General features: G+C 39.4%; 1 long non-coding RNA gene across 1 annotated transcript in view; it reads left to right on the top strand.

The window, feature by feature from the left end:
* Nucleotides 1-16,037, top strand: part of LOC136885498 (uncharacterized) — a 55,530-nt gene extending 39,493 nt beyond the window's left edge. The window contains exons 2-3 of the long non-coding RNA XR_010861543.2: nt 6,666-6,849; nt 15,848-16,037. This is a non-coding gene — a long non-coding RNA (uncharacterized lncRNA). The remainder of the gene's footprint in view (nt 1-6,665; nt 6,850-15,847) is intronic.
* Nucleotides 16,038-17,520: the final 1,483 nt, after the last annotated feature.

The raw sequence follows: 17,520 nt of genomic DNA, 5'->3' as shown, positions 1-17,520 counted from the left end.
TCAGTAGGTAAGAAATTCAACGAAACTGAATGTCAGATTGGTGATACAAAGCTAGAACAGGTCGATAATTTCAAGTATTTAGGTTCTGTGTTCTCCTAGGTTGGTAATATAGTAAGTGAGATTGAATCAAGGTGTACTAAAGCTAATGCAGTGAGCTCGCAGTTGCGATCAGCAGTATTCTGTAAGAAGGAAGTCAGCTCCCAGGCGAAACTATCTTTACATCGGTCTGTTTTCAGACCAACTTTGCTTTACGGGAGCGAAAGTTGAGTGGACTCAGGATATCTTATTCATAAGATAGAAGTAACAGACATGAAAGTAGCAAGGATGATTGCTGGTACAAACAGGTGGGAACAATGGCAGGAGGGTACTCGGAATGAGGAGATAAAGGCTAATTTAGGAATGAACTCGATGGATGAAGCTGTACGCATAAACCAACTTCGGTGGTGGGGTCATTTGAGGCAAATGGAGGAGGATAGGTTACCTAGGAGAATAATGGACTCTGCTATGGAGGGTAAGAGAAGTAGAGGGAGATCAAGTCGATGATGGTTAGACTCAGTTTCTAATGATTTAAAGATAAGAGGTATAGAACTAAATGAGGCCACATCACTAGTTGCAAATCGAGGATTGTGGCGACGTTTAGTAAATTCTCAGAGGCTTGCAGACTGAACGCTGAAAGGCATAACAGTCTATAATGATAATGTATGTATGTTAAATTTCTTTTCCATTTAATTTGTTCAGAGAGGATGATTACCTAGTTGTACTTGCTCTTAAAACAAAAATCACCACCACCATATGTTGCTGTAAATCAAATAATGATAGTACTCAAATGTTTCAAGTAGGAAGTTTTGAGTTAACACTTATCACTCGACATGCACTGTCAAGCAGCTTCTTCTTGACATTGCTGAAGTTCTAGCGATTTCTCAGTGGCATTTTGGCAATTGGTCCTTATTGGCTCGTATGTCAACGTTTTTGGAGTTGCACACAGAACATGTATCTGACCTTGGCTAGACAAAAGAAAGATTAAATTCACTGTTGATTATCTCATGAAACCACTGAGGAGAAACAGGAGGGGTTTCATTGAATCTGTAAGTCCGCAATACATTTTTCTGGTATTTAGATCATGTGAAAGATACGTTTTACTCAGATTGTCATGTCTCGAGTAATGACTTTTCCATGAGAGGATAGAAATGATATACTCTATAATTTTTCTTTCCATTTCCCATCACTTTCTGGTGAGGTAAGATTGTCATACGCATCCATACTCCCTAACATCAAATTTTGTTCTCTTCTCTTGGTGACAATGAAGGTTTGACAAAATTTGTTAGTCATACCTGCATTTTACATGTAGCAGATGTTGGTATTATATACCTAAAAGTTCTGTCTTTGGCTGTGTTTTAAGTTTTAAATGCTGAAAATACCTATTAAAATACCATCAGTCACAACACTAGTTAATCGATTAATAAAAACTAGTAGAAGAAATACTATTCAATAATGGCAACAAGATGACATACCAGTCATAATAGATTAAGAAAACAGTTTTCATCTATGTTGGTTCGGATTTCTGGTCCACTTGTACGGTTTTCATCTATACCAATATATGAAGAGGTAAAGTTTGTTTGTATGTAATGGCTAATCTCAGGAACTACTGGACCGATTCTAAAAATTCTTTCATTAATAGAAAGGCACATTATCCGTGAGTGCTATAGGCTATATTTTATTTTCAAAACAATTCGAGGGGGGTGGCGACATGGGGAGATATAAAAATACTAGGCTAATATAGGCGAAATATCAAATTTGTCATACAAGGATGAGACAAGGCTCGTTTTAAGCCCCTTGACGCAAAGAACAAAACTCGGAAAGCCCTATGGGCCCGAAAACCCTGTTTTAAGGCCCTGAAACCAACCGTTATTGAGATATTGGCACCACGCTACCCCTGCTCTAGGAATCGGATAAAGAAATGAACTGCCGTAACCATGGCATCATCAACTCCAGTATGCTTACAGCAGCGAGATTATCTACAATATATCACAAAAACCTAACATGTTACAGATATAAAATTTGGTATTTGGAATATCCTTTAAAATAAAAGAACACAAATGTTTGTTTTCAGAAAATCCACTTAAGGGATGCGGGTTGAAAAGAAGTGAGGAAGGAGTTGAATTCTTTATATGAGGATACATATATTTCAGAAATGGAAGATGTTACAGACGTTAAAATTGGTAGGCCGTACTTGGAATCTCTTTTCAAAATAAGTGAACACACTTTTTCTGGAAAATCCACTTAAGGGGGTGAATTTTTTTTAAAAAGCGGGTGATATTTTAAAATGAGTATCTTCTCTTCTACCGGTTTTCGCACACCTGTGGGGTCGCAAGTGCGAACTGTGTCACACATGGGGATTTAATGCTGTTTTACGACTGGATGCTCTTCCTGACGTCAACCCTATATGTAGGGATTTAATTACTACTATGTATTCCTGTTGTAGTTATGTGGTGTGTTGAGTGAATTTGAAGAGGAGAGTGTTGGGACAAACACAAACAACCTGTCCTCAAGCCAGAAGAATTAATCACATGGGATTAAAATATCCGATCCAGTCCGGAATCGAAACAGAAACTCTGTGAACCGAAGGCCTCAACGATGAACTCTCAGCCAAAGAGTGGGGCAATTTTTTAAATTTGTACATCTACACTATATCACATAACTTACCATGTTACAGGCATGAAAATTTGTATTTGTAATCTCCTTTTTTTAATGTTTCTCACATGTAGAATTCCATGTCGCATGTTCCAGGTTTAGCTCTGCCAGTAGCTTGGTCATCTTAGCCCCAAAAGGCAATGCCACAAACGTGGTTTACAAAGAGGTTCTGGCGTAAATGAAATGCAATTTTTCGCGGAGTTTTTGTACTTGGGGGTTTTCAGATAATGTCTTAGTGCAGTACTGAGGAACAATTCATTTTTATCAACTTACGAAATCCTCGCAAGCGAAGCAGTGGGCAACAGCTACTATTTAAATATAACAAACCAGAGTTTCTGTTCCTTTTCTGTACACACTTCTTCCACTTAGATTCATTTTTACGTCTTTTTCTACTTGTGCAAGTTGTGTGCTGCTCCTCATGATCTGACATTGCTGCAAACACATCATGATGGGCCAGAATCTTGTGCAGCATGTGCAACATTATGGTAGGCACATTTCATTTCTTACTACTGGAGTGCTACTAGTTGTCACATTCAATTCTTGCAACAATAGCAAGTGTCTAACAGAACATACAACCCAGTTTCTTTATTGTTACAAATAAAACACAGTGTATTTTATTACTCTAATTTATTTCAGGATGACCCAATAAATGTACACACACATATACACATGCACAATTATATTCAACCATGACTGACCACACTTACTAAATGCTGGCTGTTTACAAGTCTCTGCTCTTCTCACACAGTGGGCGGTCCAACTCGATACTACCTCTGAGCTTTAATCCTGATTGACAGGCCTTTCACTTTTGCTTACAAGTCAAGTCACCCCGTACAGCAGCTGCTTGTAAATAGCTAGTTTTGAACTCAGGGCTGCCGGCCACACAACACACGATGACTGCCCCTTGGTTCGACTCCAGTAATTCAGTCGCATACAGTGAAAAACTAAACAGCAATAGTTCAACAGTGCTAAACAGTAGGACTTTACTCCTCACAAAACGACCATTAACGCTCTTCCAATTATACACATGAAGTACTGCAAGTCTTCTGTCCCATATGCACTGTTTTCAGTTAAACTACTCACTCTACACTCCCAACCCAAAAACCACTCCTTGTTAAGAATCCGATGAGACACCAGCAACAGCCAACGCTACTATCGTCCTCAGCCCAGCCACCAAACACCAGCACACAAAGTCCAATACCGACTCCACCACGGAGTCCCACACTGACTAACGCTGACTTACTGTCTGTGGCTAGCCTCCTTTTTATAGCTCAGATGATGTGGCTAAAGACAGAACAATCTTGCTGCGTTTCCCAGAAACTTGCGGGGAAACCAGCAGAAGAGAACAATGCGTGGAAAGGCCAGGCCGGCTGGGACCTCCCCGATCGTGTGACTTGCTAACCCCTTTCAGGAAGTACCGAAAGGGGCTACCACAGGGATGGCACGTAACACTATTAACTCAGTTTCGACTACGGGTGACACTTCCTGTGTTATGGTTTGGTGCTCTTCATATACTAATACACGAACATATATTATTTAAGTTTGAAATCTGAAAAGCAAACTTTATTATAAAATAAACTACATTAAAATAATATACAGTCTTGTATTACAAACATTGAAATTGGTTAACTTGGTTGCAATAATAATAATAATAATAATAATAATTAATAATAATTTCGTGTGGATGTTTCTAGTCAAGTGCAGCAGCCCTTGTAAGGCAGGCCCTCCGATGAGTGTGGGCGGCATCTGCCTTGTGTAGGTAACTGCGTGTTATTGTGGTGGAGGATAGTGTTATGTGTGGTGTGTGAGTTGCAGGGATGTTGGGGACAGCACAGACACCCATCCCCCGGGCCATTGGAATTAACCAATGAAGGTAAAATCCCCGACCCAGCCGTGAATCGAACCGAACCGGGGACCCTCCGAACCGAAGGCCAGTACGCTGACCATTCAGCCAATGAGTCGAACGGTTGCAATAATGATCTATGCTGATTAAGAACTACAAAATGCACCTCATTTCACACAAAATTGTCATAATCAATTTTACAAACTTTTTTTTCTGTCCTGTTTTTGCTATTTCTTGACAGATTGAGAAGAACCTTATCTTTGATGGATCCTTGTTCATTCGAATTGCTGTAACCCTGTCATTAGAGCATAATGTACACAGTTTAATGGAGTGAAGTGGCAAGTTCCCTCCAGACTTTCCTGGTGTAAACAGATGATTGCATAGTTAACCTTCATTGTAGCAGAAAGTAAATCGAGCTGACTTTTGTGTCCACTTTCCACTCATGTGACTATTTCGAATCCAGCACTGTTCTTGTACTTCATAAACCCTAAAATGCCTTCACCTCTTTTGGTCGTGCCTTGTGGTTTTAAGACTTAACCTCTTCAAAAATGATTTTAAGTGGAATTAAAATATCTTTATTAAGTTCCTAGAAGTGTACAATAAATATGGAATGTGACTAATGTGACTAGAAACAAGTGAAGTTTGTTTGAGATTGTAATTCTCAAACTGACATAGATGTTGAAATGATAAGCAAGAAATTAAAATCTTTGAAAACCTTCTACCGGCAAGAACTATCTGAATGATTGGTTCCTTTAGGAAAGGGAATTCTCTGAAGTCAATTCCATCAAGCAAGTTAGCGTGCTGTGAGGGGCGCGCAGGGTTGATCTTGCATTTGGTAGATAGTGGGTTTGAATCCCACTGTCGGCAGCCCTGAAGACTGTTTTCTGTGGTTTCCCATTTTCACACTAATTAAGGCAATGGCCACTTCCTTCCCACTCCTAGATCTTTCCTATCCCATCGCTGCCATAAGACCTATCTGGGTCAGTGCGACTTACAGCAACTTGTTGAAAGAAGAAAAAAAAAAGCCAATTTTTTCAATAGTGTGTTCAATGCTCTATGCATATCTCGCCTACGAATCTATTCCCAGACCCAAGTTTTCCCTTTCTTTCTTTCTTTCTTTCTTTCTTTCTTTCTTTCTTTCTTTCAAAGTGTGTTTGTACCTCTTAGAGCAACAATGCAATAGTTAATTATATACAAGCTTGGAATACAACCATTTTATAGTGAGACTTTTGTCTGTCATTATTTTTACTGACTATTTAATAGTAATTTGTGTCCATTTTGAATTTAATAAAAAAAGCATATCGCCACAACAAATACCGGCTTCATGTTTAGAAGCTTCAAATATTTGACTCCTCTGAACCTTCCCTGTATAAATTAGGCTTAAATGCATTGCTGACATGCATTGTCTTAAAAAGTATAATCCAGAGTGCTCATAATACTGCATTCATACACTTCGTTGTGGTAGAAACACTAACACACGCTCAATTTTCCATAACGCCATTTTTTTTTTACACTCTTTGTACAAAGATTGAACAACCTAGAAGTGATGTTTTGAAAGTGCTAACTGTGGGTAGTTTGTGACTACTTCCAACTTAGTTCCTCAGGAAAAAGACTTCCCGATGAAAATGGACTGAGTCTATCCAGAACACATAAAGGAAGTTTACTTAATACAGTGAGGCCTGTGATCCATATTCTACCTGTTTGAAGATGGTTACAGTAAATGCTGGAGATGTGACGGTTATTTTTCTGACGGATGTGGTGTCCATGGAAGATTTGGGTGAAGTACAAATGTCCACTCTCTTACAAATGGCTCCATGATAATTTTTCTGCACTGAGAACATGATGCTTTTCTCTTCTTGATACTGTTCTTCACACCGTGTCCTCTTTTAAACACAGAAAACAACAATATTTCCTCATAAGATTTTTTATACATTCCTATTTCATTCAGCCCACTGGAATAGTGAATACAGAAGTGCGATGGATCCTCCATTGCTCTTCTCTGATTTCTTGTTCATTTGAAGAGTAGCAGCTGTGGATGTGAACGTGTTGGGTGTGAAATAATTGCTGCTTATTTTTTGTGTAGTCATGCCCCCATGGCTGATTTGACTCTCCATAATGCTTTCTCTTCTAGCATAGATCATCTGTCAGCAGACAGTATCCTCTGGGAAAGCACAAAAGATCGACACTAACATCAGTCTATAGTCAGCAACTCTTTCCCCAAGAACCTTTAAGGCCTGTAGGCATCGCTGACATTCTGTATACGTGCTCTTCAAGATGTCATTTGAGGCATGTGATGTTGGATTAAGAGTCTCCAGGTAATCTTAAGTGACCTTGAATGATACGGTTCCTATTGTCTTACCATGAAATCAGGTTTTGTTGGTTTCATCATATTTTGTTAAGAATGAAGCCATACTTTTCAGCAGGGGTAGAAGAAAATAGAAATAATTCAGTAGCCAGCCTCTTTTTATCAGGAGCCAGCACATTTTTTTGCAAATATACATTATGAACACCACAGGTTAGACCAGGATCAAGCTACATATTATTTTTGAAATGTGGCCTCAAAAGTATAGTGTCAGTTCATATAAGAATGGAAATTTATATTTTAAGACATACTAACCCAAATAATCACCAGTTTCCTTCAAGGTCAGCGTCTTTTAAAATTATGCTACATGTGCCTGTTTGATTTCCCACCAGTAATATTCAACTTGCTTAACAATGCAAACAAACCTTCAAAATCAGTGTAGGGTCTGATTTTTTTTTTTGCAGTATGATCAGATGCCATCATATGCAGTAACATATTAGCATTCATTTTCTTGACGCACCTCGCTAAAAGTGCACATTCGGGATTTTTCATGAAACTTTCAGCCTCCTGCCGGCCCCGGGGTGTAGTGGTAGCGTGCCTGCCTCTTACCCGGAGGCCCCGGGTTCGATTCCCGGCCAAGTTACGGATTTTGACCTGGATTTGAGGGCTGGTTCGAGGACCACTCAGCTTCCATGATTACAATTGAGGAGCTATCTGAGGGTGAGATGGCGGCCCCGGTCAAGAAAGCCAAGGATAACGGCCGAGAGGATTCGTCGTGCTGACCGCACGACACCTCATAATCTGCAGGCCTCCGAGCTGAGCAGCGGTCGCTTGGTAGGCCAAGGCCCTTTGGGGCTGTTACGCCATTTTTTTCAGCCTCCTGATACTTCGAGTGAGGATAGGATTTTTCGTATGTTTTAAACGTTTCCAGTTTCTCCCGCGCAGAACTGAAACGTCCAGTTCCAAGGTACGAAGAGCAATACAGAATTCAAGCCTTTGCCAAAAGCACAGAAAATATTTATTGCACATGTTAGAATATATGAGCTACAGAAAAAAACGTGAAACACCACACGACTTGTTACTTTGTAAAGTAATGGGAAAGTACAACGATATGCTGAAAATCCGGACACACCTTTAGAATGTTTGTCGGCAATATTACGAAAGTTAGTGCGTAGTCATTCAAGCTACGATTCTCTGCATTATGTATCATTCTCATACTTCTCTGAATCAGTAACATGCAGCTTGCTTAACAATGTAACCAAACCTTCAAAATCAGTGTAGGATCTGTTATTTTTTGCAATATGATAAGATGCCATGAACAGTGCATTCATATGCTGTGACATATTAGCATTCATTTTCTTTACGCAATTCGCTGAAAGTGCTGAAATTTCCACGTATTTTTGATGTTTGACCTATCATTGTCTTGCACACCATAAATTTCACTCTGGCCATTGTCGTCCTGAACTCTACAGTCGGCACTTCCATCAAGTGTTTTCACACATTCACTCCCTCTTGTATCACTTTGTGTTACATTTACGGGCCCTACTTACGAAGAAATCTGCAAGAGTACACTGTTTGTTACTCGCAACAGTCAATTTGTGCGGTTATGTTCGTTTCATTTTGCCGATTTTCTCAAGTATAGCACAGAAACGTAAAATACACCAGCATTAAATGGCTTCCGAGCACCGCCGTCTCGATCCTCTTATACTGCCTGCTCTATGCCGCTAGTTTAACACAGAGTTTACACGAGGACAGTAGACTGGACAATACAGTGAGCCAAGACAATATTGTCCTCGTGTGAACGAACTAGCCGAGGACAGGACAATGAATAAGCTACTGTCTTACGAGTTAGCCTCGCTTCCTATCTATCGGGACAATGCCTTCCCCCAACATCGCTCTTATTGTCCTGTTGATAAGTAGAGTAATTTGTAGGGTTTTTTGGCGGGTATTGCTTCTCATTAATGTATCGTTACATTGAATCATCGGTGAGACCTTCCTCAGAAGGTCTTCAAAAACATTCACTTGACATCCTCATGCACATTTTATATTATTGAGGATCTTCTTCTAATAATAAAACAGACGATCCTAATGAAGATCTGCGTGACAACCATTTCCGTAACCACAGTCTCTTCTTATTTTTAGTTATAACGTCTTCAACTATATCGAACACATCTTCGTATAAGATATGAACCAATTTTCTTAATTTTCCTTGAAGAGCACGGCGTCGTGGACCATTTTGACGATGGAAAGCGGACGACTTGATATTGTCTTGTCCTGCGCAAGGGAACTGTTCACGGAGCACAGGACAGTACAATATTGTCCTGTCTTGCATACGTTGCATACTGTCCTCGTGTAAAATCGGCTTAACACAGGAAGGCGCAACTACCAATAGTTCTCCAAATCGCCGTAAGAGTGCAGCAGTAGACGCACAATCTTCGCTGTCAGTGTGGGTGTAGCACTGTATTATTGGTGCATGAATGTGTGTGAAAATCTGAGTTTTTGTACAATGAGTAAACGTGTCTGGTCACTTTCGTTCGTACAAGATATATTTTGAATAGAACTGTGAAATGAATGAATTATGTTATTTTTATAGATATTTCAAAAGTGATTTTAAGGTGTTGGTACTTGTTTCTTTCCGTTCGTGCAAGGTATATTTTTTCCCCGAAATATTCAACTGTTGTATACCATTTTGCCAATCTCGGCAAGGTTGTTCGCAGCCAGAAAACATACGACTCCATGAAATACCGTCTAGAAGAGAATTGAGAGAAAAGCGGCTGTCGGCTTTATCTAGGCAAGGACCTAATGAAGGAAGTAATTGGATATCCTGAGATTACTCTCGCATCTGTGCCTTTACATCTTATTTCAGAATTTGATGGAGCCTCCGCGGCTTAGGTGGAAGACGCCGGTCTCTCACCGCTGGGTTCTGTGGTTTAAATCCCGGTCACTCCATGTGAGATTTGTGCTGGACAAAGCGGAGGCGAAACAGGTTTTTCTCCGGATACTCCGATTTTCCCTGTCATATTTAATTCCAGCAACACTCTCGAATATCATTTCATTTCATCTGTCATTCATTAATCATTACCCCCCGGAGGGGTGCGACAGGCTTCGCCAGCCGGCACAATTCCTATCCTCCCTGCTAGATGGGGGCTTCATTCATTCCATTCCTGCCCCAGTCGAATGACTGGAAAAAGGCTGCGGATTTTTTTCCAGAAGGTGATTAAAGCCGTGGAGGATAGTGGATTCCTTGTGATAAAAATTGTGACGGACAATCACAAAACGCCTTCATGTTTAGACATTTTGGACAACCTCAGATATCCAGACGACAATATTCCAATCAAACTAGAAACAGGAAATCAAATCCTAACTTCCGGGTACCAGGTTCGTGTTGTTGAAGAGAGGATGGAGTGTGACTTTTGTGTCAGCAACATCTCACTGCCTAGAGCTTCGACACCTCTAAATGGAACTGATTATACATCAGGACAGAGGAGGAGTTCGATACCCAAAACCTAGTTTTGTTGCTCTGGTGAGGCATCTCCAGGAGTTCGTTTAAACTGATGTGCCCTATGTCGAAGTCCTTCAAGTGTACGAGCGTAATACGAGGACTTGCGACGTCTTCCCTTTCAGAATACTGGGCGAGTTGGCAGTGCGGTTAGGAGCGCGCAGCTATGAGCTTGCATCCGGGAGATAGTTGGTTCGAACCCCACGGTCGGCAAGCCTGAAGTTGGTTTTCCGTGGTTTCCCATTTTCACACCAGGCAAATTCTGGACTGTACCTTAATTAAGGCCAGGCCGCTTCCTTCCCATTCCTAGGCCTTTCCTATCCCATCATCGCCATAAGACCCATTTGTATCGGTGCGACGTAAAACAAATATTTAAAAAATCTTTCAGAATGTGTTTTGTTACAGTGTGAGGTCAAAGAACATTAGCAAAATGTTAGTGATATTATCCTAGCCAAGTTCGTAAGACCTCTATTATTTCATATTGCGTTGGCAAGAACACAAAAAGTACGGTACCACTCCAAGCCTTCGTCCAGGAAAATCTTTAGATTGTGCATGAAGAGGCCAACTGCGACTTCGTGCAGGTAATATTGCCGATATTTAATATTACTGATGTAATTTACGATTTTCAGTGAACATATGACCATACTGCATAGTGTTTTGTAGGCTGTCGTCATTAGAATAAGTTTAGACCATTGTGCGTCTATGTCTGCCATCTAGCGGAGAATTTTTTGTCGCAGCGTAGTCGCAAAAAGGCTCGCATAGAGCAGGCAGTATAGGAGGATCGAGACGGCGGTGCTTCCGAGTTCGCGCGCTTCGATGTCTGATGCTACGTTGCCAATTTTCCACAAACGCACAGGAATAAAAACAACCGTATTTATAAAGTGCAAACTGTTCAATACCAAAATGCTGTCATTAAATTAAAAGTATAAATATTGTTCGGTGAAAATACAAGAATTGATAAACACGTCATTCCATACGTTCTAAATGCAAAGAATGAATTCCACGGGAATTTATCACCACTGCTTTGGCAGCAATAGTTGAGGAACGGCTAGTCACGGGAAGGATGGCGGTAATTTAGTGTTTGTGGAATTATTTAACGTAGTAGTTCTCTGGATTTCTCCACAGCTCTGGTCTGATCTTTGTACTCGGCTACCGATAGCTGATCATCTGTAATAGAACTCGATGTGTTACGATATGTCCACATGAAAGGATACTTGTTTGACGGGTTACAACGATATCTCCCATGACCGCTAGGCAGCTCCCGCGCAGAACTGAAACGTCCAGTTCCAAGGCACGAAGGGCAATTACAGAATTCAAGACTTTGCCAAAAGCACAGAAACTATTTATTGACATATTAGAACATATGAGCTACAGAAAAAAAACGTGAAACACCACACGACTTGTTACTTTGTAAAGTAATGGGAAAGTACCTGTAAGGAACTCCGGATTCCAAAAAATAAATTTTCAAAACCGAATTTGAAAATTCAGGCGCCATGGCGACTGGGCGCCCGGTATTTTTCGACCCCTCCTTTTCAGTATCGACTTAGTATTTTAAATGTAACAAAAACTTATCAGTCTATCTAATACACTGCAATTTCAATCTATATATATATATATATATATATATATATATATATATATATATAAAATAAGAGTTTTGTCTGTACATTGCTCAGAATTTGAAAATAATGGTATTTCTGTATCGGTCATGTGCATAGTAACAAGAAAATGCACTTTTTACATTTCCGTAATTTCTGTCTGTCTGTCTGTCTGTCTGTCTGTCTGTCTGTACAGTATGTATGTATGTACACGCATCACGAGAAAACGGTTGAAGAGAATTTAATGAAAATCGGTATGTGAAGTCGGGGGATGAGCCTCTACAATCTAGGCTATAAATCATTTTACTCACGCTGAGTGAAATGGTAGTTATGGGGAAGGCCTAAAATTGAATTCTCAACTATTTATGTTATTAGTGGTCTAATGAAAATCGGTATGTGAAGTTGGGGGGTGAGACTCTATAATTTAGGCTATAAATCATTTTACTCACGCTGAGTGAAATGGTAGTTTAGGGGAAGGCCTAAAATTGAATTCTCAATTATTTATGTTATTAGTGGTCGTATTTTAAAGAAAATGGGTATGCAAAGTTGGGGAATAAATTGCTACAATCTAGGCTGTCAATAAGTGTATTCACGCTGCGAAAAATCTTAGTTTAGGGGAAGGCCTAAAATTTAATTCTCAAATATTGTTATTAGTAGTCCTATCTTGATGAAAATCGGTATGCAAAGTCAGGAAATAAGGCGCTATAGTCTAGGCTGTAAATTATTTTATTCACACTGAGTGAAATGGTAGTTTAGGGGAAGGCCTAAAATTTAATTCTCAAATATTTTTTATTAGAGGTGTAATCGATGAATGCTACATAACTAAGGTTATATAGTATTAAATTTCCTATTTTCATGTCTTATACATTGTTGCCGTACTGGCTATGATCACAAAGATATTCATGAATTTGGATTTTTGTTACAAAGTCCCTATCAGCGCCGAGTAACGAGAAAATGGGTAAACAGTATTTAATAAAAATCGGTATGTAAAGTCGGAGAATAAGAAACTACAGTTTACGGTATGAAATATTTTACAAATCACAGAGTCGAAAAAAAAAAACTAAATGTGAAGGCCTACAACAGTACATTGACCATTGTTTGTCGTGATGTGCTTTGTGGCTTCTGTTGCCCCTCATCTCCGGTAGATAGGATTACTGCTGCTTACAGAGTATTTTTTATTTGATTTACGTCGCACCGACATAGGTTTTATGGCGACGATGGGATAGGAAAGGGCTAGGAGTGCCTTAGGCCTTAATTAAGGTACAGGCCCAGCATTTGACTGGTGTGAGAGTGGGAAACAATGGAATACCATCTTCAGCGCTGCAGACAGTGGGGTTCGAGACAGTGGGGTTCGAATCCACTATCTCTCGGATGCAAGCTCTCACCTGCGCACCGCTAACCACACGGTCAACTCGCCCAGTCGTACAGAGTGTAACAGCCTGCCTGAATATTGATGGGAAGTAGCTGGGGAGTTAGATAACTTTCTTCTTTAGCATGCCATTCCCCTGGTTTATAAATTTTCTGATACTACTGGTACGTAACACACTGGATCATCATAGCATTCGGGCTATTCAACCCCTCTTTTGAGGCACTGATTGGAATGAACAGTGTGCATATTTAGCAGAATAATGGCAGATGAGTGTTCATGGCAATCTGCGGCCTGGTCATCCCAGCTCTGGAACTTTGGACTATTAGATTAGCACCGCACTCTAACCGCAGCACTGTTCGTTAAAAGTAATAAAACGTGCGGCTTTCCATTTGATCGAGTATTTTATAGGATAGCATTGCTTTTAATCGCTACATTCATACTCACGTTTTTGTAATGACCTATGTTGATTTCAGTTAGGAAAACCACAAAGTCAGTCTCTGAGAATCCCATAGCGAAGCACGGGTACATCAGCTAGTAACACTATAAACATACCTGTAAAAATACACACTATTATACAAAGAATGACATGTTTCATTCGACAAGAACATCCTCAGATTCTATCAAATCACTGAAATAAAATGTCGTATGGCTTTTAGTGCCGGGATATCCCAGGACGGGTTCAGCTCGCCAGGTGCAGGTCTTTCTATTTGACGGCTGTAGGCGACCTGCGCGTCGTGATGATGATGAAATGATAATGAAGACAACACATACCCCCAGCCCCCCGTGCCATTGGAATTAACCAATTAAGGTTAAAATCCCCGACCCGGCCTGGAATCGAACCTGGGACCCTCAGAAACGAAGGCCAGTACGCTGACCGTTCAGCCAACGAGTCGGACATCAAATCACTTAAAACATGCTTATATATGTACAGTATTGTTTACGTTGTGTAAACTTGTCAATGATAAGAGTTTAGTGATGTTATGAACCAGTATTGGTTTGCTCGACCTTGTTGTGATGGTGAAACGCCTCGTCCTTTGACTCACCGTGCTTTTGTTCAACCTTTCAGCGGCTGAAGATGCCTTAAAAAAACATGCGAAACGTGTCCCGCTTAAGACAGTTTTGGATGTAACATTATTTATGTAAATTAATAAAAAAAACACTTAATGTATTGAAAAGGTGGACCCTCAAGAAACATTCTTTCAGAAAGGTATATTTTGTTCAATACGGACCTAACGATGAGATTTACAACTTTTAAATTACCAGATATTGAAAGGATAACATGCACTTACAAGTTACCTGGTAGACTATTATTGCCTAATATTTTCCCTTCAAATGCCGAAATAAAAAGGAAGATGTCTAAAATAATATCTCAGTAACTTCTCTCAAAAGTACACCAGACACTTAAAAAACAAATATCGGGATATAGGAACTGGATTGTTAATATTTACTCTGCGATGCCAACGGTGGTATATTTGAATACGAAGTGCAGCGATAATCACCAACAATACAATGACCATTAACTGTCTTTTCAGTGAGATGGTGTATATTTATTCTCTTGAACTTGTTTTTTAACAAAATTTACAAGGCTATTTTATCATTTATATCAAATTATCACCTTTATTACAGGTGCTACGGATCTTTCGGTACTGTATACAAAATACTGTCTCTAGTGCCTAGGCCTATACGAATATAAAATCTGCAGAAGGTACAACTCTGTGTAATAAACTGTTTATATAAGTATTCTACCAACAAAATTATAGATAGTTAAACAAAAAAAAAAAAAAATTAGTTCCTATTTCTTCCAACACAAGCTAAAACAAAACCTAATCTATGTAACTTACATCATGTAACCTACCAACACCAACAGAACTGCTCAGTGTAAATTTAAAAGATATGTAACACTAATCGTGATTACTTCTACAGACACTGAACACATATTATTTATTGCACTAACGGAATCATTCAGGCACAACATACGCCGTTTTACTATGAAATTTCTACTTAATCTCAACGAAAATACAGAGCACCATCAACAGCTGACTGTTCCAGGTGCACTAACAATCAAAATGATAAATGATGGTGCAGTGGTGGAAATGAATGCAGAAAGTAGAGGCGTTAGCGAGATGTGTGATGTTGAGCTACATGCTTGCATGTCAGATGCCTATGCATTCCAGTAAGAATGTAGGTCTACTTAAGTGGTTCAGAGGGGGGTATTCGTGATGTAGGGCAGAAGGTGTGTATTATGTTGTATCAAAATTTTGTGTTTATATGTGTGGAAACTACAGAGTACAGCTGTTCCAAGATTACACATTTTATGCTCCTAACTCATGGCGAGTAGTGGCCTCTGCCTGTGCTAGCGAGTGGTGTGCGCTGTGACTGCTCTAGCGTTGAGGGGTTAAAGCATACCCATGTGCATCTCTCTCAAGTTATGAAGATGAAAAGAATTATGTTTTTCCTGCTGTGTGTTCCTACATATTTTTCAAATGTGATATTTCTCAATATTGATATATCTTTAATTTGTACTGTAATTTAATTTCTGTTCTAGATACCAGCACCTCTCCAATGGAATAGAGATTTTTAGCCAGACTCATGATCAACAGTTTGAGGATCTTCATATGCATCTTTTAACATCAAGATAATGAATTAAATTCTTCAGGACAAAATATTCTCCCACTTGTTTATCTTGTTCAATAAAAGTACACATTTTTGTGAATTTGCACATAAATCACTTTCTACCATGGATATTTATTCACCAATTGTGACTTGTCCGTACAATCAGTCACATCAAATATTGAAATGTCGGATGCCATATCATCTTGTGAAATGTGCAAAAAATTATCCAAATGTACACCTGGAAATTTGTCCATTTGATGCTACACATAGAATGCCAAAGGCAGAATATTTGCACCATCTATCTGTATGTCCAGACAGAAAACTTGTAGAAAAGCATAAATATCCCTCAGAAAATGTTCATGGTGCCCTTCGGTCATGTCCAATTGAAGATTTTGAGATGGACAGATTTACGGAGAAGTGGGATGATGGTAATGATGATGAGAGACCTGGAAGTGTGGCTTCCACAATTCGTGATCTTAGTGTTGATGATGAAGAATCTAACTACCAGAAGGATGTGGAGTATAGTGAAGATATTGGTCAACAAGGGGCTGCAGGACTCGGTGAGGAAGACTTTCCTGATGTTAAAATGTTTCAAGGTTCAGGAAAAGGATTTGGTCGAGGTGCTTCATTACTTAGCATGATCAGTTGTACTCGTAATTCTAGATCAGTTCTAAGAAAGCCAGGTGCCTTGAAGGACTCTAGCTCAGCATTACCTTCCCATATAAAAGAAGGTAGTGGTGATGAAACCCAGAACTTGGAAATTCTGAATCATAGTAACGTTCTGGATTGTGTTGCTTGTGATGAAGATAATTACAAATTCATTATGTCGTGGGGAAGAGGCAAATTCTCATAAGTATAGAAGTAAACAGAGTATTGGAGGTAGTTTGTTATTTTTATGTAAGAACAGCATATAGGGGAGTGTGGGCCACAGTGAGACAGAAAAATTTTGTTTTAGTATACTGACTTACTTTTCCAGATATGACAAATATCTTTAAATGCTGAAATATTACTTGATTGTTGCTCATCACTTTCATACCCTTAGAATTTCTAAAGCATCCAGACTTTTCTGTAAAAAAACACACACACACATATATATATATATATAGTGATTATGTCACAGCAGTCTCACTGTAACCGACCCGTGTTCCACAGTGAGACAGATGATGGTCCACACTGAGACACAGTGACAAAATTTATTTTAACTGGTACACAAATAAACACTGAAATACATAATTAATGCCAGAAACACTACAGCACATTCAGTTTCCCAAAATTTACACAAAATTTGAGATATGACTTTCGTCTTTTTGTTTTGCTATACCTAGAAGGAACGGGCAACAGTGATCTGATGTCTTTCACAGGGACTGAAGCGATATCTGCAACCTCTGGATTTAAAAAAAAAAATCTGCTCATCATTTTTGCACTTTTTCTTAGGAATTTTAGTTCATAATCTCCGTCATCCTAAGGTAGAGTCGATGACCTCGATGTTAGGCCCCTGTAAACAACAAGCATCGTCATCAAAGCTCGTAGTACTTTCCTGATGTAAAATCGTGAGTGTTTCCCCGAAAAGTCGACCGGAACGAAGTCGCCTTCTTTAGGTTTATG

Source organism: Anabrus simplex, chromosome 1, assembly GCF_040414725.1.
Source record: "Anabrus simplex isolate iqAnaSimp1 chromosome 1, ASM4041472v1, whole genome shotgun sequence".
Taxonomy (NCBI): domain Eukaryota; kingdom Metazoa; phylum Arthropoda; class Insecta; order Orthoptera; family Tettigoniidae; genus Anabrus; species Anabrus simplex.
This window is presented reverse-complemented; position numbering and strand designations above follow the sequence as displayed.